Source organism: Panulirus ornatus, chromosome 41, assembly GCF_036320965.1.
Source record: "Panulirus ornatus isolate Po-2019 chromosome 41, ASM3632096v1, whole genome shotgun sequence".
In the NCBI taxonomy this organism is placed as follows: domain Eukaryota; kingdom Metazoa; phylum Arthropoda; class Malacostraca; order Decapoda; family Palinuridae; genus Panulirus; species Panulirus ornatus.
In genome coordinates this window covers 19,133,943-19,158,144 of record NC_092264.1, presented here as the reverse complement: position 1 = coordinate 19,158,144, position 24,202 = coordinate 19,133,943, and the positions used below count along the sequence as shown (strand labels likewise).

Here is a 24,202-nt window from a genome sequence, read left to right as displayed (position 1 = left end):
TCTTCTTGCTTGAAGCGCAGGAAAATATATTTCAAGTATATAAACATCCTGGTTGGTCTTGTACACCAGTAGTGGCGGCAGCTTGAAGTGTACTAATGAATTTGTCATCTTACGTTCTATTTGGTCACCAATACTTAACGTGTTGTGGCGTCTCTTCATACCTGGTGTTACGGTGCGTAGATAATGTCAGAATTATTCCTATGCTTCAGGTGTATGTTAGGCTCTCATCTCTAGCTCTTCGAGTTATTTTCCTTTTCCATCCCTCTCTTTAGTGGACATCCTTTCCTATTTTTCATCTTTCTTCTCTCCAAACTTTTCTGACGGGATTTTAATACACTTTCTACGGGTAAACTCCATGCCATGTTTATCGACCAGCAGCCCCTCCCCACCAGACCAGCAGCCCCTGCCCTACCAGACCAGCAGCCCCTCCCCACCAGACCAGCAGCCCATGCCCTACCAGACCAGCAGCCCCTGCCCTACCAGACCAGCAGCCCCTCCCCACTAGACCAGCAGCCCCTGCCCACCAGACCAGCAGCCCCTGCCCCACCAGACCAGCAGCCCCTCCCCACCAGACCAGCAGCCCCTCCCTACCAGACCAGCAGCCCCTGCCCCACCAGACCAGCAGCCAAAACATAGCTATATCCCCGTACTGCCAGAGTTGTACCCGTGTCCCGCCACTGCAGTTGGAGGGATGGCGGCGACGGCGTATGTGTGTGTGGAGCGCGCGGGCCACACCTATTGCCCCAGATGGCGCTGTTTACATCTTGCAGCGACTCAACTTTCCGTATGGCTCTGGAGGAAATGTTTGTTTATATTCCGAGGACTTCTAACCTAGAGTCTCCACTTGCTCTCTCACACTCACTCACTCACTCACTCAGAATCAGGAAATTATCTGGTCATTATGCTGAGTACAATGTGCAAAGACAGAACAAATCTGACATGGGAACACTGATCAGAAGAGCATGGGACAGAGGCTGAGGGAAGGACATACGTATCTTATGATAGACGGGAGCCAGCCATACATGTAGAGGTACCTATGATTCACGTTACATAATACCAGTGACGGTACAAACGACGAGTAATGAGGAGGTTGTAAGTAATAAGGAGCAAGAATGAGGAGGTTGAGGAAATAACCAGACTGAGTGGGATAGGAACACAAATGTGAGGAAAATAAATGAGATTAAGAATAACAGAGAAGGTGCAGATGAAGATAGTAAATGTAGTAGGAAAAACACAGAAGAAATGGGAGATGGATCAGAAGATGAGGAGGAGACGAATATGGTGGAAAATGTGCAGATGGAAAGAAAAGTGAGGAAGGGATGGTCGCTTGAGCAGTTCTAAATATAAATAATCAGAGTTGGATATCAGAGGAAATGGAAGAGTTCTGGGGAAAGATTATGGCGTACCTTAATGTAAACCAGAGGGAGATGCGGGGTGTGAAAAGTTGCAAGAAATGACCGTAGAACAAATGCTTAATTCTTCAGTAGGTAATAAACAGAAGACTTAAAGAGATTATAGTAACAGTCTTGGTTGATGTGACAGGAAGATCAGTTATGTTAGTAACGTATGTTAGTGACGTAGGCAGGAAAACGTTCTGTACACATAATAAACTCCTTCAACGTCTTTTACCTGAGCCTGAGAGAACATACGCCATTCTCCCTCAGCTGTAGCCTATGATGAGCACCAGTGATCGCGCCAGGAAACCACTGAGAGTATATGAGTGTGAAGATGACGGCGGGAACAGAGGAGTTTGTTACGCTGTGTTACAAGTAGAGTCACAAGAGAGCCAGCGCTGTGGCTGGTGGTGACGGATGGTGGAGTGGCGGCGCTGCTTGGACTTGACGCGGGCTAAGCGCTCACTACCTGTCACGTGATGTTCGATGATGGAGGGATGGCAGTGAGCGAGCCAGCTGTCAGGGTCGGGACACAGGAAGGTGGTGCAAGGTTCATCAGGCGTCTGCCTGGCGTGGGTTAAAAGCGCGTGACATTGATTCCTGTCCTCACAGCATACTTGCCTCACTCCCAACCACCTCACTACCTCACCACTCACCACCACCACACACTGTGACAGAGTTACCGTACACCAAGGCAGACACATAGTTGTTATAACCCTGAAAAATGACCGTGAATAAACGAAGGAACTAACGAGGAGGGAGCGATATAGTCAAACGTTTGTAATAATCTATGAATAATGGAGGAGCTCAGGAAACAGAGGTGAAGTGGTCCAGGTATGATACAGGCGTGAGGAATACGGAGGAAGGACAGCAGAGAGAGAGAGAGAGAGAGAGAGAGAGAGAGAGAGAGAGAGAGAAGGGGGTCTATTGATATCAGGAACTCAGAATGTCAACAAACACAAGATGGTGTCAACACAAGTGTTGGGAACTTGTGTTATGAAAGCGAGATGTCAGCAGCAGGAGCAGGTGGTGATGGTGGTGGTGGTTGAGGAGGACTAGACGCTGTGTTCCTGTTCGTACACTGACGACGAGACGACCTCGCCGAAGGCGACCCGTTACTGCCGGAGGCGGAGTCCGGCGCCACTGCCCCGGACATCTGCTCCCGGGTCGTGGCGTATGTATCATGATCAGTCGCCAGTGTGTGTCACACCTGTGATGAAGACTCTCCAGTCTGTATGTTGGAGGTGTTCTCATCCCTCACAATAACGACCACTTCCTCAGCAGGTGTCGTAAACATGATAGTAACTCTCATAGTTACGTTTAGGGAGAGGTTGTTACGTCTGGACGACAAGTTAGTTTGTAGATATACGTCTACATCGCCTACATAAGTAGAACTGAACCATCTTGTCTCGCTAAGTTAGCAGCACGTCAGTAGTGAACAAGGTACCACTCACTCGAATCACACAGTTCGCTTGTTTATTCCACGAAAGGTTCGAGGGGGCAGCGCTCACAACTCTGTAACTATGTTTTTGGAAGATTGTTTACGATTATGTAGATAATATGCAGGTACGTTATCATGATGTTTGCTAATTTCCCACCACTTCTTATTTGTCGTATTTGGTTTAGACCAAAAGTTGAGTAGCAACCCTGGGTGGTGGTGGCGGCGTGGGCGACGGGTGGGGGGCTGTTGTGTGTGTGGCTGGACAGTGTGACACCAGGGTATACGCTGCTTGCCATCACTCCCTCCCTCCCTCCCTCGCTGCTCCTCCTCCTCCTATATAAACAACTACTAGTGTTGTCTGTGAGGTGGTTGGTGCCAGTGTGGTGTTGACTGTCGGTGAAGTTTTGTAGACAAGAAAATGAAGTTAGCAGCTGGAGGTATGCACCACGAGTTTGTAAGCCAGCAAATTTGTCCTGATAGTTTGGAGGATGAAGTACAGACGACCAGTGTTCTCCGTGTTTGTCCATCTTTCTGCCCTAACATCAGCAAGTTATACACCAGGACGAAACACAGAGATGGCGTTGCACTAAGGTAGGTTCAGTACATACATTGTTTACATAGCAGGAGACACGTTATGACGCATGTATGTGGTAATGACCTTTGATGTTGGCTGAATATATTGATTACAAGTCGTTCCTTATATGACAAATGATAAGTATATCTATAGATAGTTTACAGTGATTGTGTTAGTAGAAGGCGAGTGTCCATCTTGATACAGTTCTGGTCAGGTGTAATTGATAAACCGGCTGCATGAATGATGTCTAAACAGTCGTTGGGTGTAATCATATGTTCAATGTTCAGCAGAGTGAGGACGAGCATACATCACAAGTGGAATGATTCAAGGGAAGTAGAGTTTTGTTCCCGTAGACGAGAAGCACGGCCAACCAAATCTCCCATCAAGGCCATCTCATTTAGTCTCTCTCTCTCTCTCTCTCTCTCTCTCTCTCTCTCTCTCTCTCTCTCTCCTCACCATCTCGCGTCTTCGTCCGTGTTTGGCAACACAAATTATCTTCAAGCGCTAACGAGGTGTGTGTTTACAACTGGGTCTGTTAGGATTTTAATTCTAAAAAGAGACATTTATAAGGTTTATGACGGCCAATATTTGTAAGTCCAACAACCGTGTAACTCAACGTACACATCAGTACGAGCAGTCCTCCCTGGACTCAACGCAGGAGGTGAGACGTTGCTAAAGAGATTTTCGTTACCATGAGATATTACGTTGTGAAGCTGGCCAGGCCTGACAACGATAACCTGAGAGGGTGTGGGGAGGCTCAGCTGGGGGCAGGTCAGTGGGCACTGTTAGGAAACACTCGTGCTTACCTTCTGATGCTGTCTACTGAGAACCCAGCGGGTTCTCGCTACCCACACCTCTCCCGACCCCACCCCAAGAACTCCCTTCACTCCCCCATCCACCGCCACCACCCCTTACCTCACTCCCATTACCAACCGACACCACCATTCCCTTCCTCACCTCCTGCGCCACCATTCCCTCCCACACTTCCATTACCTCCCTGCACCACCATTCCCTTCCTCACTCACATCACCTCCCTCCCTCCACCGCCATTCCCTCCATCGCAAATGACCCGTCAGGAGGAGAAAGAAGCTGACGATGGATGAGGTGATAGCGCTGTACACCAGGCTCGTTAGGCTAATTTTGAACGCTTTTTAACCCTTGAAAAAGACAACTAAAACCCGGTAAAAAATAATGTATAAACACGTCAGTACCTGGAGGAGGAAGGGATCCGTGCAGGTGGCAGGGCAAGACGCGGGTCGTCAACAAACAAAGCCCGGGCGGGGCTCCTTGTCTTGTGAGTCCCCTACTGCGGGAGGCTGTTGCTTCAGGCCACAAGCGACGGCCATAAGTTTGGTCAGCGGTTCGGTGTCTCTTGCTCACTCTGACCGCTAATGGAGGTGCGGGAACCCCGTAGCGCCCGCGCGACGCGACGTCCCACACAATAGTAAAGAACAAGAATTATTGGTGATGGTGTCGTCGGCGTCTCTAGAGTAATTGTCGTGACGTAGATTTATACGTGAGACAAATGAAGAGGATTTCTCACGCATGCGTCGTGGAGTGTGTGGACGTCTGCTCTTGGTGGATATACCAGATGTATGACAGTCATTTGTTGGTGGTTGTTAGCAGCCCGAGATGAATAATGATCTACCATTACATACTGCCGTAGAGGATCCTGTATATATCAGTTGACTGTAAGGACCTAAGAATCCGTCTTGAGAAATTTATCTTTAGTTCTCAGCAAATCGATTCAGAAGAGCTAGCGCCACAACCCGAGCAGATGATACACGAGCCATGGCACAGGAACTGATAACGTTGGTAGGAAACATCATTCAACGAGGTAGTTCGTATTTACATGGTGACAATGTTGATCATTCCACAAGACGTCGCCACACAGTTAAGTGCGAGGCTGATGTGAGGAGCGCGTGGCCACCACCAGCCGGGCCGGCCCGTGTCTCCACCCCTGGCTGGGGGCGTCACCTGGGGCAGGAGTGTGTCAGTTCATGAGTCTTTCCTCCAGATACAATGTCGTGATGTTGCCGGTACCTCAGGCGACGGTCGAAGGTTCAGATGATGTGTGTGTGCTGTGTTGTGTCAGTAGGTCCCACTCTGGGATCAGGAGGGCCCCGCCCTCAGGATGAACTTGGCGTTAGCGGGATCCTGCTGGACACTCAGTAGTGCTGGCCCTCAGGTTGCTGGGTCATCCTACCACATCTGGGTGCAGGTAGAGGGAGGCATGAACTGTTGTAATGAAGCCCAAACATTGAACACCTGATGTTTACAATGGTAATGACCTTTGATGAGATGCAAGTCTTTATGATGGTGTATGTAATGTGGATGTGAGGAGGAATGACTGTTGATCAAGGGCAGTGTGTGTGTGTGTCTGTGTGTGTGTGTGTGTGTGTGTGTCTGTGTGTGTGTGTGTGTGTGTGTGTGTGTGTGTGTGTGTGTGTGTGTGTGTGTGTGTGGGGTGGGTAGGTTGAAAAAATGAGTGGAGACGATGGTCACACTTGACGATTCAGATCAGAGTGCAAAGTGAAAAATTAAGAAGCGTTTATGTTCATGTGGATGGCCATGTTCCCACCTGAACACTGGACGTGGGTTGAGGACGTGTGGGTCTTGAAGAATGGACTGGCCTGACCCATCACATGTGACAAAGGACGGAGCCAAGATGACAGGAAGCTGTTGTAGCATTACTGAGCAGGAGCAGGTATACAGTGCCATACCACTGTACACGTGTACAGACGAGGTCAGTTATGGGCTCTGTTTCTTCGTCTTGTCAGCAAGAGAGAATGTGGTCCAGGACAACATATCTTCCTCTTTCCTCTCCACATGTCTACCCTGTGTAGGAATCTCCAGACTGAGAGTTGCCTTATGGCCGTCATGATCCTGAGGCTCACGTCACTATCTTAGTTCCTCCCGCGGCACCTGGTGTGGGGAGGTGCCGTCTGCCTCACCAGGACCTGTACTGAACTGAGGGAGGCAGCTGCCCTCCCAGCATGTCCTGGTGCTGCCCCTCCCAGCATGTCCTGGTGCTGCCCCTCTCAACGTGTCCTGGTGCTGCCCCTCCCACCGTGTCCTGGTGCTGCCCTCCCAGCATGTCCTGGTGCTGCCCCTCCCAGCATGTCCTGGTGCTGCCCCTCCCAACGTGTCCTGGTGCTGCCCCTCCCACCGTGTCCTGGTGCTGCCCTCCCAGCATGTCCTGGTGCTGCTCCTCCCACCGTGTCCTGGTGCTGCCCCTCCCACCGTGTCCTGGTGCTGCCCCTCCCACCGTGTCCTGGTGCTGCCCCTCCCACCGTGTCCTGGTGCTGCCCTCCAACCATGTCCTGGTGCTGCTCCTCCCATATTGTCCTGTTGCTTGACGCTAACAACCATAATGACCGTGACAGATGATAAGCCTAAAGCCCATAGAAGCATGTAACCAAGCAGCCGTATTGACCTCTCGCGTCACTGCAACAAGGTATTAACAATACGACAACTGACGTCTCGCACGGCAACTGACCTTCTTGATTTAACCCCTTGAGTCCCATGAGTCTAGCCATCGTCTTCAAGGGGTTAAGTCGTCATACTGAAGGGGTTAATTCGTTGTGGTGAAGGGGTTATGAGGGAGTGTGTTGCGGGTAGGGTGAGGTGCTGTATAAGGCTGGTGGCACTCGCTGGAGAGGGAGGGCCTGGCACCCCGACCTTGGCTGCTGGCACTGTTCAAACATGGCACCAGCCCGGCCCTCCGCCCCGCCCACCTCATCCCGCCTCACTCCCTCACTCTCCCTGTACGTCTCTCTCCCTGTATGTCTCTCTCCCTGTATACCTCTCTCCCTCTGTCTCTCTCTCCCTGTATGCCTCTCTCCCTGGATGTCTTACTTTTTCCCTGGCTATCTCTACGTCTTGCTTTCCCCCACCCTTCCTCGCAGTCTATGCGTCTTGCTCCCATCCAGTCTCGCCCTCGTTCACTTTTTGTATGTCGTTGCATCAGGTGGTCGGTCTGTTTCTCGAGTCGTTTGTCGTTTCCCAGACTTTTCCAAAAGAAGGAACGGAGAAGAAGCCAAATGAGGATTTTTCCCATTCAGTCTGTCATCTGTTCTAGACGCTACCTCACTAACGGGGGAAATGGCGAACACACACACACACACACACACACACACACACACACACACACACGTATTAATGCAGACCACTGGTAAGGCCGGATCGGTTACGTGGTCTCATTCACTCCAGGGAAGACGAACCTACCTAACGCCTGGTCCAGCTCCATCAGGCACAGCCAACTGTATACTCTGGTCACAACGCTGAGGTATTATCCACCTCGGAGTAACCTGCAGGACACTAGTCCTCATCCTTCACTCCCTGCGTACACAAGCCTACAATACTGACCTACTTGTATAATTCCTATGAATGTCTTTACATGTTGGACGTATGTTTGCGTCAGGATTGGGTGGATAGTTGTGCTGAACATGTTGGTCTGCTCCAGCACCCACACCAGATCGCTCAAGTAAAGGTGTCTTCCACGCCTGGCGAGCACACCCCCCGCACTGTGCTGTGGCTGCCGGGGATGAAGGTGTAAATGTGGCAAGTGGCGGGAAAGTATGATCATAATTATTTTGTTCTGCACCCGATAGACACCTGCTGCATCCGATAGACACCTGCTGCATCCGATAGACACCTGCTGCACCCGATAGACACCTGCTGCACCCGATAGACACCTGCTGCACCCGATAGACACCTGCTGCACCCGATAGACACCTGCTGCACCCGATAGACACCTGCTGCACCCATTAGACACACACTGCACCCGATAGACACCTGCTGCACCCGATAGACACCTGCTGCACCCGATAGACACCTGCTGCACCCGATAGACACCTGCTGCACCCGATAGACACCTGCTGCACCCGATAGACACCTGCTGCACCCATTAGACACACACTGCACCCGATAGACACATGCTGCACCCGATAGACACCTGCTGCACCCGATAGACACATGCTGCACCCGATAGACACCTGCTGGAACATCATAAAGCTGATGTCCTGGACTCGGTGAATCCTGATCTGAACTCCTTTTCTTTTTTCGAGAAATTTGTGAGTTTTCTGTAGAGTTAGATATTCCTGGACTCGTGTAATGACTCTGTCACTACTGTAGCCAAAATGTATCATACCTTGAGCTGTGTGAGCATTATGTATGTACATATATAATGCATTATATATGTACGTGTATGATACACCGATGATATAGATTTTTAATATAACCCAAATTGTAACACTGTATTCGGTAAATCATGATGTACTTTCAACTTGCTTTTGAAGCTGTGTACATCATGTACGTCCCATTATGATGTAATGTTTGTACAGTACTTGTGATGACGGGCAGAGCCTGTGGTCAGGAGCCGCGGGCCCGCCTCTCATTCTTGTGTCACCATATCGTCCCTTCATCCATAGCGTCATAATTGGCTGTTGTATGTGGTTGTGGTTGTGTCTGAGTTGTATGTGGTCGTGGTTGTGTCTGAGTTGTATGTGGTTCGTGGTTGTGTCTGAGTTGTAAGTGGTCGTGGTTGTGTCTGAGTTGTATGTGGTCGTGGTTGTGTCTGAGTTGTATGTGGTCGTGGTTGTGTCTGAGTTGTAAGTGGTCGTGGTTGTGTCTGAGTTGTATGTGGTCGTGGTTGTGTCTGAGTTGTATGTGGTCGTGGTTGTGCCTGAGTTGTATGTGGTCGTGGTTGTGTCTGAGTTGTATGTGGTCGTGGTTGTGTCTGAGTTGTATGTGGTCGTGGTTGTTTCTGAGTTGTATGTGGTCGTGGTTGTGTCTGAGTTGTATGTGGTCGTGGTTGTGTCTGAGTTGTATGTGGTCGTGGTTGTGTCTGAGTTGTATGTGGTCGTGGTTGTGCCTGAGTTGTATGTGGTCGTGGTTGTGCCTGAGTTGTATGTGGTCGTGGTTGTGTCTGAGTTGTATGTGGTCGTGGTTGTGGCTGAGTTGTATGTGGTCGTGGTTGTGGCTGAGTTGTATGTGGTCGTGGTTGTGGCTGAGTTGTATGTGGTCGTGGTTGTGCCTGAGTTGTATGTGGTCGTGGTTGTGCCTGAGTTGTATGTGGTCGTGGTTGTGTCTGAGTTGTATGTGGACGTGGTTGTGTCTGAGTTGTATGTGGTCGTGGTTGTGTCTGAGTCGTATGTGGTCGTGGTTGTGTCTGAGTTGTATGTGGTCGTGGTTTTGCTGTGATTGACAGAATTGTTTTTGTTTATCACTTACTTGGTTAGGTGGTGAGCACAGAGCTGCTGTGCCCCAGGTCTCCCTCCTTCCTGGACGAGAGGACGACCCTGGACGGGCCCACCGGTAACTCATGTTGACGTAATGTACGCAGCCGCTGGTCGTCCTACCAGCCGTCGTGCACACAACAATAATGAATGTAAAGAAAAAATCAGTAAAGATTAGAGATTACATAATGGACTAAGAATGTACAGTAATTTCAAGTAATGACTTAAACAGCTGCGGTATGACTGAACATTGTGTGTGTGTGTGTGTGTGTGTGTGTGTGTATGATTCACAGATAAAATACCAGAATACCCGGCACGCTCCCGCCTGGCCACCACGTGAGGCCAGCCCAGCACGGCCTCAACTGGTCACCATGTCAGACCAGCCCAGCGCGGGGCCCCGTCTGGTCACCATGTGAGACCAACATGGAAGTAAATTCACAGCTCAGAAGGTCGCACCAAAAACAAACATCGCTCATGTTAACCTCTCTCTCTCTCTCTCTCTCTCTCTCTCTCTCTCTCTCTCTCTCTCTCTCTCTCTCTCTCTCTCTCTCTCTTACTTTACTCTCCCTTTCTTTATCCAGTGCCCTTCCTAAGACCGATAAGTATATTTTCCCTATAAAAAGAAAAAAAGGACAATGTGAGATCTCACAGAAAATTTCAGTTTACTAAATCAATTCGATGATATTGTGACACCATCTTGAACATGGATCCTCCACCAGATGTAACAGTATAAACTTAGAGGGTAAAGGTGACCTCAAGTGGTCGAGTGGCGGAGTTGGGCAACACTTGAAGAAACTACCACCACATGCTGTCAGGCTGAAGGTAATGACAACATGTGGATCACCGAGACAACTACACTGATGCTGTTCATCATCAGGGAATAACACTCCCCCAGGGTTGACGGTGTGATGTGCACGTATGTCAGTCAGTTTCCTTCCTTCCTTCCTGTGTGTGTGTGTGTGGAGGCAGTGGCTACCATATCCTCCTCACAGTGACAGTCGTTCTACTCTCATATTACACAGTCAAGACTCGTCAGGCCCGCCCAAGCCTGACCTAAGCTGGTGTCAGTGTATCAGCTGTACTGGCACGGGTCGGGTGTGTGGCTGTGAGTGTATGGGCGCGTGTACGTGTATGTGCGTCTTCTGTATGATGGACACATCACATGGTATTCTTCCATGGCGATCACTGTAGCCGGATGATGCGCTTGAGGTGGGGAGAGAGATGAGTCCTGCTTTACTGTCTTGTCTCTCTCTCTGCTGATGGTGGGAGGGCAGGAGCCACCTGCTGTGTCATACTGACACCTGCTGTACATATACCCAACACCTCAACACCAACAGTTGCGAGGACCACACTTGCTCCCACTCTATCTGAAAATCCTGAGGGAAATGCCAGTCTCCCGTCCTTATATCCAGTGAAAAGCAATTAGTCGAGCTGAGCTTCTGATCCTTGCTAAATCAACTCTCACCACACACACAAAAAAGAGAATACACACAAAAAAAGAATACACACACACACACACACACACACACACACACACACACACAAAAGCACACACACACACACACACACACACACACACACACACACACACCAAAAAAAGTTGGGATGTATATATACAGGGCCAAAAATACGTATCCCGGACGCCACCCACACGCCATACTACATCTGTGGTGTCTGTGGCTGCCTTCTGTCTCTCCAGTGTTGCTTCTGTATCCAGCCCCTTCCCTTCCTTCCTCTAACCATCCCCGCACTGCATCCTGTCTCCATCTACATAGCTTGCTCTCCTTCAGCATATAACCTCTCCACAGACCACCTGGTTTTGTATTCTTCTTTTGTCTTTCCCATGTAGTGTACCCCCCCCCAACCTTACTTTACCACTCCTTTTCCCTAGTGTACCTGCAGCTTCGTGCCGGAGGTATGTGGCCAGGTACCTATACAGGTGACCAGGCATCAGCACCGCAGCCAGGTATCTGTACTGAGTCTTCCCGCTCTCCACCCACCACCACAGCACACCCACTGTGTGTTTAATTCGTTTTTATTGTAGTTCTCGTTTGTAGGATTGTTCATGTTCGTTCGTAGCCCTGTAGTGTTCGTTCGTAGCCCTGTAGTGCTCGTTCGTAGCGCTGTTGTGTTCGTTCGTAGCCCTGTAGTGTTCGTTCGTAGCCCTGTAGTGTTCGTTCGTAGCCCTGTTGTGCTCGTTCGTAGCGCTGTTGTGTTCGTTCGTAGCCCTGTAGTGCTCGTTCGTAGCCCTGTAGTGTTCGTTCGTAGTCTCAAGCTTGATGGTTAGTAGCTTCCGTAGGTGTTCCATCATACATGATGACCACCAGGTTCCGGGTCAGGCCTGACCTACAGTTTTTGTGCACTGCGTCCACCCCAGGACATGTGAGCGTGAACTGACGCCTTCAGTACTTGACCTGATTCTTGCCCCAGCAGTGAGCGCCGCCCGCCCGCCCGCCCGTTCTCCCGCTCTTCTCTGGCGTTATAACAGGACGTCTGATGACCTGGAAGAGCAGGGAAGTGTGACCGAGATGTGGACATGATTCAGCCTAACACAGCTGCAGCTGTCACCGCTCTAAAGCAGAGGGAAGACGGGTCACCATGTTGTCCTTAAGAAGAAGGAAAGCAGCCAAGCGGCCGCATCCTTCCACACAGGCGGTCTGGGGCCGCTGACAAGGTGCAGTTGTGGGGGGAGGGTGAGGTAGCGGCCAGCCATGTCATTATGGAGGGCGGGGGGGATGGAGGCTCTACCGCCTGGGTCAGGTACGCTTGTCTAACTTTATCAGTGGTTAGATGGTGTTAGATATTGTTAGATGGTGTTAGATATTGTTAGGTGGTGTTAGATATTGTTAGGTGGCGTTAGATATTGTCAGATGGTATTAGACATAGTAAGATAGTGTTGGATGATGTTAGAAATAGTATGAAAAAAGAAACAAAAGATATAGATATGAACTCTTAAATGTCTATAGACCTGAGTGTTGAGGATAAACAAATTATAAGAAGACGGAAGAAATGAAAGACAAAGAATTCCACAACTCAGCTGTTCATGAAAAGCAGGAGCGATCATAACGGTCACCCTCGTGTGGCTCGTCTCCTCACACAAACTATGGGAAGCAGCAATAGTTATCTTCCATTAATCGTCCCTCCTCTGCTGTGAGAAGACTATGGGCTTCCTTCCTTCCTTCCTTCGTAGCACATTCCACTCCGGCTGGGGACCAGGCTGGCTGCCGTCCTCTGAGCCAGCATCCATGTGTGACAATTCAGTTTGGAGACCAAATTATTGCGGCATTTTCCACCTTAAGGCACATTTACGTTGCGATTATTTTCTGTCTCAGTGTCCAGGGGATTGATGGAAGTTTTCACTATTACCAAAATTTAATTTCCTCTTCATAAGTTCGTCATGATGTTGATCTCTGTCTCTCTCACATAACGAATCATGTAGCTTATCATTTCTGATCTGGCGCTTATCACCTGCCCTGGTTACGACATCCTCATGACCCTGTGTTATCTGGGGTCGAATTTCGCTACCCAGTTGGCCGACCACAGCTGCATTTTCTCCAGGTCTCCCTGCAACATATCGCAGCTCCTGTTGCATCACACGTCCCTCGTGAGTTTAACATTATCGACCAACACACCAAGGGAAGATCAACCTAGTTGGGCAAATCATTTATGTCAACATAACATTGTACTGGTGTGAGCACTGAGTCCTGTGGGATCCCAGGTGTCACTCTGGCTCAGCTGGAGAAGGTACCCTCCCAGTTCTCTGAGCCCCTCCCAGTTCTCTGGACCCTCCCAGTTCTCTGGGCCCTCCCAGTTCTCTGAGCCCCTCCCAGTTCTCTGGGCCCTCCCAGTCAGGTTGCTGTAGTCCATTTGATGATTCTTCCTTCCTCTCTCCACCAGCTGGATGTTTAGTCTTCTGCATGGGACAGTAAAACAGTCTTTTAGAAGTTCAGGAATATTTGTGGCAACCAGTTCCTAATTAGGTATTTGTGCAGCAGTGGGAGGGAGTCATACACCCGCTGGCCTCGCGCAGCAGTGTGAGGGAGTCCTACACCCGCTGGCCTCGTGCAGCAGTGTGAGGGAGTCCTACACCCGCGGGGCTTCATCTTTTGACCTCTACCATCATACAACTTTCAAAACATTCGTATGGTGTCACCAGTCACAGTCTCGCCACTCGCTATACGCCCTTGATCCACTACTATCATACCATGCAAGTACGTTTTTATATTCCTCCTGATAAGTTTCTTGTTCAAGTTCATGTTATGGTCCCTGGTTGTAGTTCATGTTATGGTCCCTGGTTGTAGTTCATGTTATGGTCCCTGGTTGTTCTAGCTTTGTATCTGTTGAAGAACTGTTCATTGCTGACGTCATCTACGTGGTACAGGAACTTTAAGGTCGCGATCAAGTTTCCTTGTGTTCTTCTGAATCTGGATTTGTGTGTTCCTGAGTCTGTCTGTAATGTACGTGTGTATGTGTTTCTGTTTGAGTGCGTATCTTGTAGACAGTAATAATAATGATAACGATAATAATGATTATGAAATAATAGCAATAATAATGATGATAATAATATTGATAATAATAGTAATAATTAATAATAATGATAATACTTAACGGATTACCGATATAACCGCAGCCAAAGGCTGAAGATCTGCATAATAATTGTATGCAACAATAAACAGTTGTGATATAAAGTGTGGGTGTTAGATACACACTGCCATACACATACAAAGGTGGAGATCATGATACAATGTACTGGTTATTGAAGATGTTTACGGTGGGTGGGTCAGGGCTGCACAAGTGGTGCCATCATAACTCAGGACAATGGTACTAGAGTAGAAAAGAATGTAAGTATAAACAATTGACCATCACTTAACACGGAATTGTTCGCCATACTCATCGCTCTTGAGGTCGTAGAAACTACAACACGGGCAGTAAGTATGCCGGACTCCACTACTCGCCCTACATACCTCTAGAACAGAACCTAAGATGTTTACCTCTGAGGCCAGACACATCATGAGGGCATCACCCGGAGAAGGTGGAGTCAAACTGTGATGGAATTCCTCTGACACAGATCCAAGGAACACGAAGTAGTTGATGCCTCACTAAAATCTATGCAGGATAACAAGCTAATGAACACAATGTTAAGTTGTCAGCCACAGTCAGAGAAGAACCATCTGATGTATGTGCAGCAAGTACATTGTGCACAGGTAGGAACAGTACAGCAGATTCACTTTCCATTATGATGATATGTATCAAGTACGACGTATGTCTGGTAGTATGAGAATCACTTGTCTACATTACGTTATCATCGTTACATCAAGGCTGGTCTGTACGTACCATCTGCACGTTAGCTTGGGTGCAAATGTTGATGACATGATTGATAGAATATTTAGAGCAGAGATACAGACGTACACTCGAGCAGATGGTATTACACTGAGAATAGTGAGTCTGTAAAACATAGTCTAAACGAACTCTGTAAATAATGGTTCGATGCCATACTGTTAATGGTGTTGTTACCTGTAAGTCTGACACTATTCTCTTTCGCATCAGTTAAACAAGTCTCATGTATGAAAAGTCTTTAAGCTGTTGTAACGAGTCATTTTTGTAACATCTAATGATTCAACCATCTGGCTACTGGGGTCTGACAAAGACCTTTTGGTATCTCTGTGATCCTTTTGAAGAACCGCACACAGGATGACCAAGGACGTCAGGGTAAACTATCAGCTGTTGACAGCAAAACTAATCAACTTGCAGTGGTCTGCACGAGCTGGCACGAGATGCAAGGGTTGTAGTGCCGATCTGCAACTCGAAAATGAATGAATTCATGTAGTAGAAGGAGGCTGTGGTAGCAGGAGGAGGCTGTGGTAGCAGGAGGAGACTGTGGTAGCAGGATGAGGCTGTGGTAGCAGGAGGAGGCTGTGGTAGCAGGAGGAGGCTGTGGTAGCAGGAGGAGGCTGTGGTAGCATGAGGAGGCTGTGGCAGCAGGAGGAGGTTGTGGTAGCAGAAGGTGACTGTGGCGAGTGTGGTGCAATGACTCAGTCCCGAACTATTGGATGAGGCTCAGACGATGGTAGAAAAGTGGGAAGGGTCAGCGCGTTGAGCGCCCCTTGGTAAAAGGTGTAATGGGATTCCACGTTGATCCTACCATTTCCTGTACATTTTCAAGCAGCCGTGTTCTGTAGGAGGTGAGGAGGGAGACCAGCCGGGGGTGACATTGGTGAGTTTGGGTTGGATGAAAGTTGAGTAGAGATGTTCTTGAGATCAGCTGCAGGGAGGTCAAGTGTTGTCATGAGTTGACGAAGAATGTAGAGACGATTGCTGGAGGAGTTCATGATAGACCTGACGTGTTCCTTCCATCTTGAATTGCTGAAGATGAAACAGCAAAGCTTGGTGGACTGACGACCCTGGAGAGGGCTGGAGTCTGTTTCAGAGTGAGGCTGGTGATGTGACTAACTTGGGTGTTAGTGTGAGGGATGGGGACGTTGTTGACGGCTGTCGGACGGTTCTGGGGGTTGTTACATGTGTCCTAGTGGGCGCCGCCGTCGACAGGGCATTTGTCAACGGTGATGATACTGGCAGTCACCGACGTACTCCCACTGAGAAGGAACAACCATCAGGACATCATTTATGTGGGTTAGGAAGCACAGGATTTCCCTGCTCTGTGCCGGGCCTATTGAACGCCACAGATAAAGAACTAGAAGTGCAGATGGCCCCTCTGAAGCATACAGCCTGACGACGCTCACTACAAGGAAGTCTGGAAGCCGTGGAATGGGAATGATTTCTGTGGATGCTGAAGGCGTAGGTGAAGAGGTCGAAAGCTTTGGTGGAATCAGCAAGCATGAAAACTGCAGTTGTCTTGCGCCCTGTGTGTGTGACGAGTCGAGGAAGGGTGACGATGCAGCGGTGGTGGAGGAAGTCTTCATGTTACTCAACTCCCGACCGTTTATAGAACTCGCAACGTCTGTGTAAGAACAATGAAATACTAAACTCTCGCATCATGATCTGGGGATCGTGGCGACGCTAATGGTAGGTTGTGTGTTTCCCATGTGTACAATCACCGATTTGCACCATACGGGTCGTGATCTACAGTCGTGGGGACCCGGCTCTGGAACTGTAGTACTACACAAGTTATTTTATGTTTCGTGTGTTGCCAGCGGTGTTGCCAGCGGTGTTGTCAGCGGTGTTGCCAGCGTCCATAAATGTATCAGTTATCTTACATCAGCCATCATCAGGTTGTTTGTACCGTCTAAGAACTTGCTTACATCTTGTCTGCAACGTTCCAGGTTGTGGCTCTGGTTGATGATCAGATCTTTGCATCTCGCAGAATTGTTCATCCTTATCATCAGACTGCTTTGAAAGTCTGAACCTCAAGCCACCCCATACCTTTCTCTCTTCCACGGTGGACAAGTTTTGTACATCATCTGTGCCAATTTCTTTTTTTCCATTTCTCTTGCCCTCCAGACTCCGGGAACTTCTTTAAGTCATAACTAAACATTAGAAGCATGTGTGAGTATGTATGATTCCATGTGTTTTGTATACATATTCATAGTGCCAATGATTGTGTGTGTGTATGTGTGTGTGTTTGCCTAGCAATTAAACAGCTGTTCACTTAATTACATTTCGACATACACAGAATCCTTCGCAATATACGTCATTTCAGTTGCCATTAACACACTGTGGGTGTCAGTGGGCGGAGCGAGGGGCGGCCTCCGGTGGGTGGCGTCATGGGTGACCCAACACCCACGCCAGGCCTGACACGGGTCTTGCCTGGTGGTCCTGCTGGTGGTCCTGCTGGTGGTCTGGTCTGCTCGACAACATACAAGCGTCTCTGCCGAGGCTGCACCAAGACCTACTCTGCCCCGATACCCCACTTGTCCCGTCACCATACGTGTGACGCTGGTGTACACTGGTCGTCACTAGTGTAAACCAGATGGATGACGTTGGTGTACACTGGTCGTCACCAGTGTAAACCAGATGGATGACGCTGGTGTACACTGGTCGTCATTAGTGTAAACCAGATGGATGACGCTGGTGTACAGTGGCACAAAGACTCAGAATAATACACACGGATGAATGCACATATAGGTAGGTAGATATACACACGTACACAGACAAGCTGAACTAAATACCTTCTAGCTGATTAGATGTACAAACACAAACATATATCTGTGAGATGTAGGTAGGAAAGCATTTATAGCAATGATCACACACACACACACACACACACACACACACACACACAGTAAGGGTACCTAACGTTGCCTGAGGAAGCTGCCGTCGGGGGCGTGGTGGGTGTAGCCACGTCGCCCGTGTCATCATCCTACACATAACGCTGTACTTGTGTCCCGAGTCTGGTGTTCGAACCTTGAAGTGCGTGATTTAAAGAACCAACCACCAGAGAGAGAGAGAGAGAGAGAGAGAGAGAGAGAGAGAGAGAGAGTAAATCAATGTATGATTTATGAGGACAGTGTTGGGTCCAGGTAGCGGGTGAGAACATATGTGTGCATATTAGCAGCACAGGAGGCCGCCCGCCCTTGCCACGCGCCAATAACCCAGTGAGCAGATGTACACAGCCAGACATCTACGCACGTCATATAATCTACAAACTACAAGTGTTATTGACGTAGATGATGCGGATGTGTGTGTGTGTGTGTGTGTGTGTGTGTGTGTGTGTGTGAGGAGAGAAGCAGGCCCGTGCGCGTCATGACTGGCCCTCGAGACCTCATGTCCGTCTCTCCCGGGGACATAATAGCCCCGACCTCACACGCCAGGACCTTGGTTGGCTGTGGTCCTTGATGCGGCTCTTGGAAAAATATACAGTGTGGGATGGTGGCTTTACGTTAGGGCGAGTTCTGTATTGTGGTTGGAATGTTGGTGTGGTATGTGACCACCGCAGCACGACCCTTGTGTGTGGTATGAGACCACCGCAGCACGACCCTTGTGTGTGGTATGAGACCACCGCAGCACGACCCTTGTGAATGTTGGTGTGGTATGAGACCACCGCAGCACGACCCTTGTGTGTGGTATGTGACCACCGCAGCACGACCCTTGTGTGTGGTATGTGACCACCGCAGCACGACCCTTGTGAATGTTGGTGTGGTATGAGACCACCGCAGCACGACCCTTGTGTGTGGTATGTGACCACCGCAGCACGACCCTTGTGTGTTGTATGTGACCACCGCAGCACGACCCTTGTGTGTGGTATGTGACCACCGCAGCACGACCCTTGTGTGTGGTGCCTTAACGTTGGCTCAGACGGTGAGGGGAGGACAAGCCTTGATGCCCAAGGGTCATTCAGCTGCCATCAAGGGTCGTGCCGTCTAGCTGGAGAGGTGAGCATGGAGCCGGAGCTGTCTGTGGTCATGGTAGGTGGAGACACTACCACATTACTTGGCCTCCCGCTGCCCTGGTGGCCACTGTACCCACTCCACAGCCTCGCTGTTTCCTGCGACGTCGTCAGTGTTATACACCTGTGTACACAGTATACATAGCAGCGTAGTCAGTGAGAGATTAGTGCAGTCAGTGTATACAGCAGTGTCACCGGTATACATACATCAGTGTAGTCAGTATACACAACAGTGTGGTTAGTATACACAATAGTATAGTCAGTATACTTACAACAGTGCAGTTGGTGTGCACAGTAGTGTGGTCAGTATACATACAGCAGTGTAATTAGTGCTTGATGCTGCGACGCTACCACAAGACCTATGAATGGTCGGTTATATGTTGTGACCACCTCGCACGTTGTGATATGTTGTGACCACCTCGCAGGTTGTGATGTGTTGTGACCACCTCGCAGGTTGTGATGTGTTGTGACCACCTCGCACGTTGTGATATGTTGTGACCACCTCGCAGGTTGTGATATGTTGTGACCACCTCGCAGGTTGTGATGTGTTGTGACCACCTCGCAGGTTGTGATGTGTTGTGACCACCTCGCACGTTGTGATATGTTGTGACCACCTCGCAGGTTGTGATATGTTGTGACCATTTCGCAGGTTGTGATATGAAAGACATACACGGAAGGTGACGGTGTCCTGAGATGTATAATGGTGTGTGGGTGGGTGATCCCATGTACAGCCCATGGTGGGAGGAAGGAGTGTTGTGTAGGTGGGTGCTCCCATGTACAGCCTATGGTGGGAGGAGGGAATGTTGGGGTCCCACGTGGGTGCTCCTCCCATGTACAACCTTCACCATAGGAAGCCTCTGTTTATGTACATGTCAGTGTTATTAGTTTGACCTTATCCTTCATGCGCAGCTGTGACGTCAGCGCTGGTCAGGGACACTACTGAAGAACCCGGATGAGACGTTATAGTGTATGACACCTCAAGACTCATACAGTGAAAAAGATATTTAGGTATAACTTGGATCCTTCCCGTATATTGGAAATGAAGGACTCGTATGGCGAGGAAGGAGAGTCAGTTTTTAGCGAGGACAGGTTGTGTGCAGGTTGTGAGATCTGGAGAGGACGGGTGAGCCCCCTAGTTAGCCTACGTTATACGTCTGGTGGCCAGAATATGTAACATGTCAGCAGAGCTACGAGCACACCGCTGGTCATATGTGAGGTGCCTGGAAAGCAAGATAACAGCAGACTTGATGGGTTATGACAAGTTTGTCTGCTGGAGGACAGTATCAGTGTTCAAAGTAACTTCTTAATCCATACAGACGGAGACAGGAAAGTAGAGCAGAAGGTTCCTCCTCACCCAGCAGTGTAAACTGAGACAAGATAGCAAAGAACAAGGCTCCTCCCCGCCCACCACTCCTCCCCAGCACATCATCGACGGCGAGATAACCAAGAAGGAACACCATGTACTACAGAGAGAGAGAGAGAGAGAGAGAGAGAGAGAGAGAGAGAGAGAGAGAGAGAGAGAGAGAGAGAGAGAGTACTAACATGGTACTTTTTATAGCAAAGGATGAATGGCAAACACATTATGAAGTGGTTACGGTGGCCGGGTACACTATGGTAGAAAGAGTCAACCCACTACTGTGTCGAGAAGACACGAGGATGTGCACATCTGACTCTCACGTTGAACATCGTCTGAATCACTGATAATCAATACCATTGTGTGTGTGTGTGTGTGTGTGTGTGTGTGTGTGTGTGTGTGTGTGTGTGTGTGTGTGTTTTGTTATTATACACTGATAGTCTTCACTTTGACGACTTCACATGATGGTTCACTCTTGTCTTCTGTAATTCTACTGATGACACAATTTTGGTCCACGTTTGTTATACATTTTCTTCCCTGTTACGTCACGTTGTTATTGTTCGGCCATAGACTATGTGTCTATTGTGAAGAAATTATCTTGTTACATTATAATCATCATGTGTCATAGCGCTGGAGGTGATGGTAACATGTCATTGTGTTAGAGATGTTGGTAACGTGTCATAGTGTTGGAGATGATGGTAACGTGTCATAGTGTTGGAGATGATGGTAACGTGTCATAGTGTTGGAGATGATGGTAACATGTCATTGTGTTAGAGATGATGGTAACGTGTCATAGTGTTGGAGATGATGGTAACGTGTCATAGTGTTGGAGATGATGGTAACGTGTCATAGTGTTGGAGATGATGGTAACATGTCATTGTGTTGGAGATGATGGTAACGTGTCATAGTGTTGGAGATGATGGTAACGTATTGCTCTTGCAATATTGATGTTAGTTGCCATATCATGGACACACACACACACACACACACACACACACACACACACATCATTAGCCGTGAGGGTGCCGCAAGGTGTGGAGGAACCTCGTGTGTTTGTGTTATGACGTGTGTCCAGCAGTGACACCTGTGTGGTATCCCACGTATGGCCGACCCTCCCACGTGTGTCCAGCAGCGACACCTGTGTGGTATCCCACGTATGGCCGACCCTCCCGCGGCAGGTTCCACCATTACATTGCTGCAGGACATTTGGTTCGATTTTCAGCGGTACATTCCTGGCCTGCCCGTGTCTGGCCCGTTGACCCAGATGAGGCTTACCATCACTACCCACACAGTGAGGCGGCTGGCTGGTGGTGGGGTCTTTACTCAATATTCCGCTATGGTCTTCTGTGCTTGTCGCCTGTGTGGACCTCAACACAACCTTCCCAAGTCTTGCTGACAAATTTGAATGAATGAAAAGCAGACGGCGCTTACTGTACACATGAACGCTGTAGCAATCATGTGGGATGTTATCACAAGTTATGGACGTACCCGACGCTTGTATATGTATGCCGGTGTATTCATAAGGTCTGGCAGAGGTCTACTTGCCTTGATTTTATAACTTTACATTTCTATTCTTCTCTTAAGTTAGAGACCGACTACGTGTAAGTACAACTGTACGTTGAAGATTTTCCTCTCCATAGCGAGCCAGACACACGAGGTGCATGTGTGGCGGAATCTTGTGTGAGGTGCCTGACGAGAATGCTGGAGGCTGAGGAGGAGCCTGGAGCACTGATGACCACTAGAGCCTCCTGCTGGAGCCTCCTGCTGGACGGTACTGCCGCCAGTGTGACGTCAACTGTTTTGATTCGTTATCAAGTTTGGTTCGATGTTGTCGCTAGATTATAACTTTTCCGTTGACACGTTGGAGATGGATGTGGCGGGTGTTGTGTTGATCAGGTGTGAGATGTTAGTAACAACGTGGCAGATACACAACTAATGTTAGTAACAACGTGGCAGGTACACAACTAATGTTAGTAACAACGTGGCAGGTACACAACTAATGTTAATCTTGGCAGAAACTGTGGTAGTGTTGTCATGGGCTATGCTGTGAGTGGTGTGGTTGTTGTGGCTGAGGGTGAGGATGGTCAGTAGCAACCGGTCGTCTGGCCGGCTGAGGTGCCGCGCTACTCGACATGGAACTGCATCACTCACCATGAGTGATGCAGTGATGCAGTGATGCAGTGATGCAATGACCATCTCCAGGTCACAGTCGATGATTTACCTTCACTGTTCTACTACTTGACGGATTCATCAGTTTTGAAGGGTTGAATCTTCCTGATTGATTGATTGATCGTTTATAAAGACAGTTGGCATCTTGATTTTTTTCGATTTATCAGTTTTAAGGCGAAGAATTATTCATCGATCCTTTCCTATCCACCTGTCCCTCCCGGAGTGCACTCAGCAATAACGTAGCCACATGTTCATCGTCATTACGAAGCGTGACACTATCGCTGAGAAGAGCAACGAAGCGTGACACTATCGCTGAGAAGAGCAACGACAGCTGAAAGAATTTCATTTTTATGTTGTAAACAAAGTCAGTCATTACCCAGTCGACTGGTTCACTAACTAGAGAAAACTGTGACTTGGTTTAAGACAATGAAGCCACAACAAAGGTTTAAAGTAATTTTTTCTTTAGTTCCTCTTACCACTGAAGACGGTTCATGTTTCATATCCAGTTCCATTGTCCGGAGGGGAGGACATTTACAGCTTATTGACGTACACGTTAAGATATATCATCAGCATTAAATGGCATGAAAGTAGATAAATTGGTACACTATGATAAGTTATATCTGAGAATAATGAAAGAAACTGAAAATAAGATAGTTAAGGCTTTATTTGCTCTTTTCAATAAGTCACTTACTACAGGTTAAGTCCCTCAGGACTGGAAATTTTCTGGTGTAACATCATTATCCATAACATGAGTAATCACTCTTTGGAAATGATCGCCCAGTGAGACAGACATCCACACTGGGTGAAAATATGCTCCCCATCGGTTGAGACGAGACTAAATCATCAAGAGGTTCGTAGGTACGTCCGGTATTGGAATGTTCACTTGACACATCACTGTTGAGTCCCAAATGGAGTAATGACTTGAGTTTTGGTTACTCTACTTGCAAAAAAGGAGGAAGAAAAGACAGAACAGAACAGAGAACAGCGGTGAGCTACCACAATGATTTCTGAACTAAGAAGCGAATCCTGTGAGAGTCGATTAAACAACTTATACTTATTTAGCTTAGAATATAAACGGTATTCACGGCTATCAAAAGCTTTGGTAATCTCGGTCTTAACAGCTACTTTTGGCTAGAATTGTCCAGAATCACTTGTGGTAATGGATAGAAACTCTTGGTAAAACGTTTTACTTCGAATGAGCAAAATACTTTTTCTTCAACAAGATTGTTTACTTATGAAGTATTTTTTAAAACATTGGCTGAGACAGCCCGGGCAACCGAGGCCCCATTCAAGGCCATCTCATTGGCGATATATATATATATATATATATATATATATATATATATATATATATATATATATATATATATATATATGTTCATGTGGGAGGGTTGGGCCATTCTCTCGTCTGTTTCTTTGCACTACCTCGCTAACGCGGGAGACAGCGACTAAGTATAATGATAATATATGCACCGCAGAAAGGGACGCTAACCACTACACCACGGTTGAAGTAGTTGACGGTCATTACCATACATGAACTGAAGATCATTCGTGACAGATAACTGGCTCAAGTCAACGACCAACGTTATCTTCGCCTCCATTGTTATCATGGTTAATCCTCCTTACATCATCTCTGATTCCTTCTTCTTACTACACTAACCTTCATGTTCCTGGCATCTTCCACTTTC

The 24,202-nt window shown here is 48.3% G+C and overlaps 1 protein-coding gene across 3 annotated transcripts in view; it reads left to right on the top strand.

Annotated features, from left to right (window-relative positions):
- LOC139761746 (uncharacterized) overlaps positions 1-24,202 on the top strand; it is a 112,127-nt gene that overhangs the window by 7,714 nt on the left and 80,211 nt on the right. The window contains exon 1 of one of the 3 annotated variants that reach the window (XM_071686161.1): positions 3,120-3,426. The exons of the other annotated variants lie outside the window; for them this stretch is intronic. The gene's annotated coding sequence lies outside the window, so the exon portion shown is untranslated. Of the gene's footprint in view, positions 1-3,119; positions 3,427-24,202 lie in introns of those variants that run through there. 3 annotated transcript variants of the gene reach the window in all.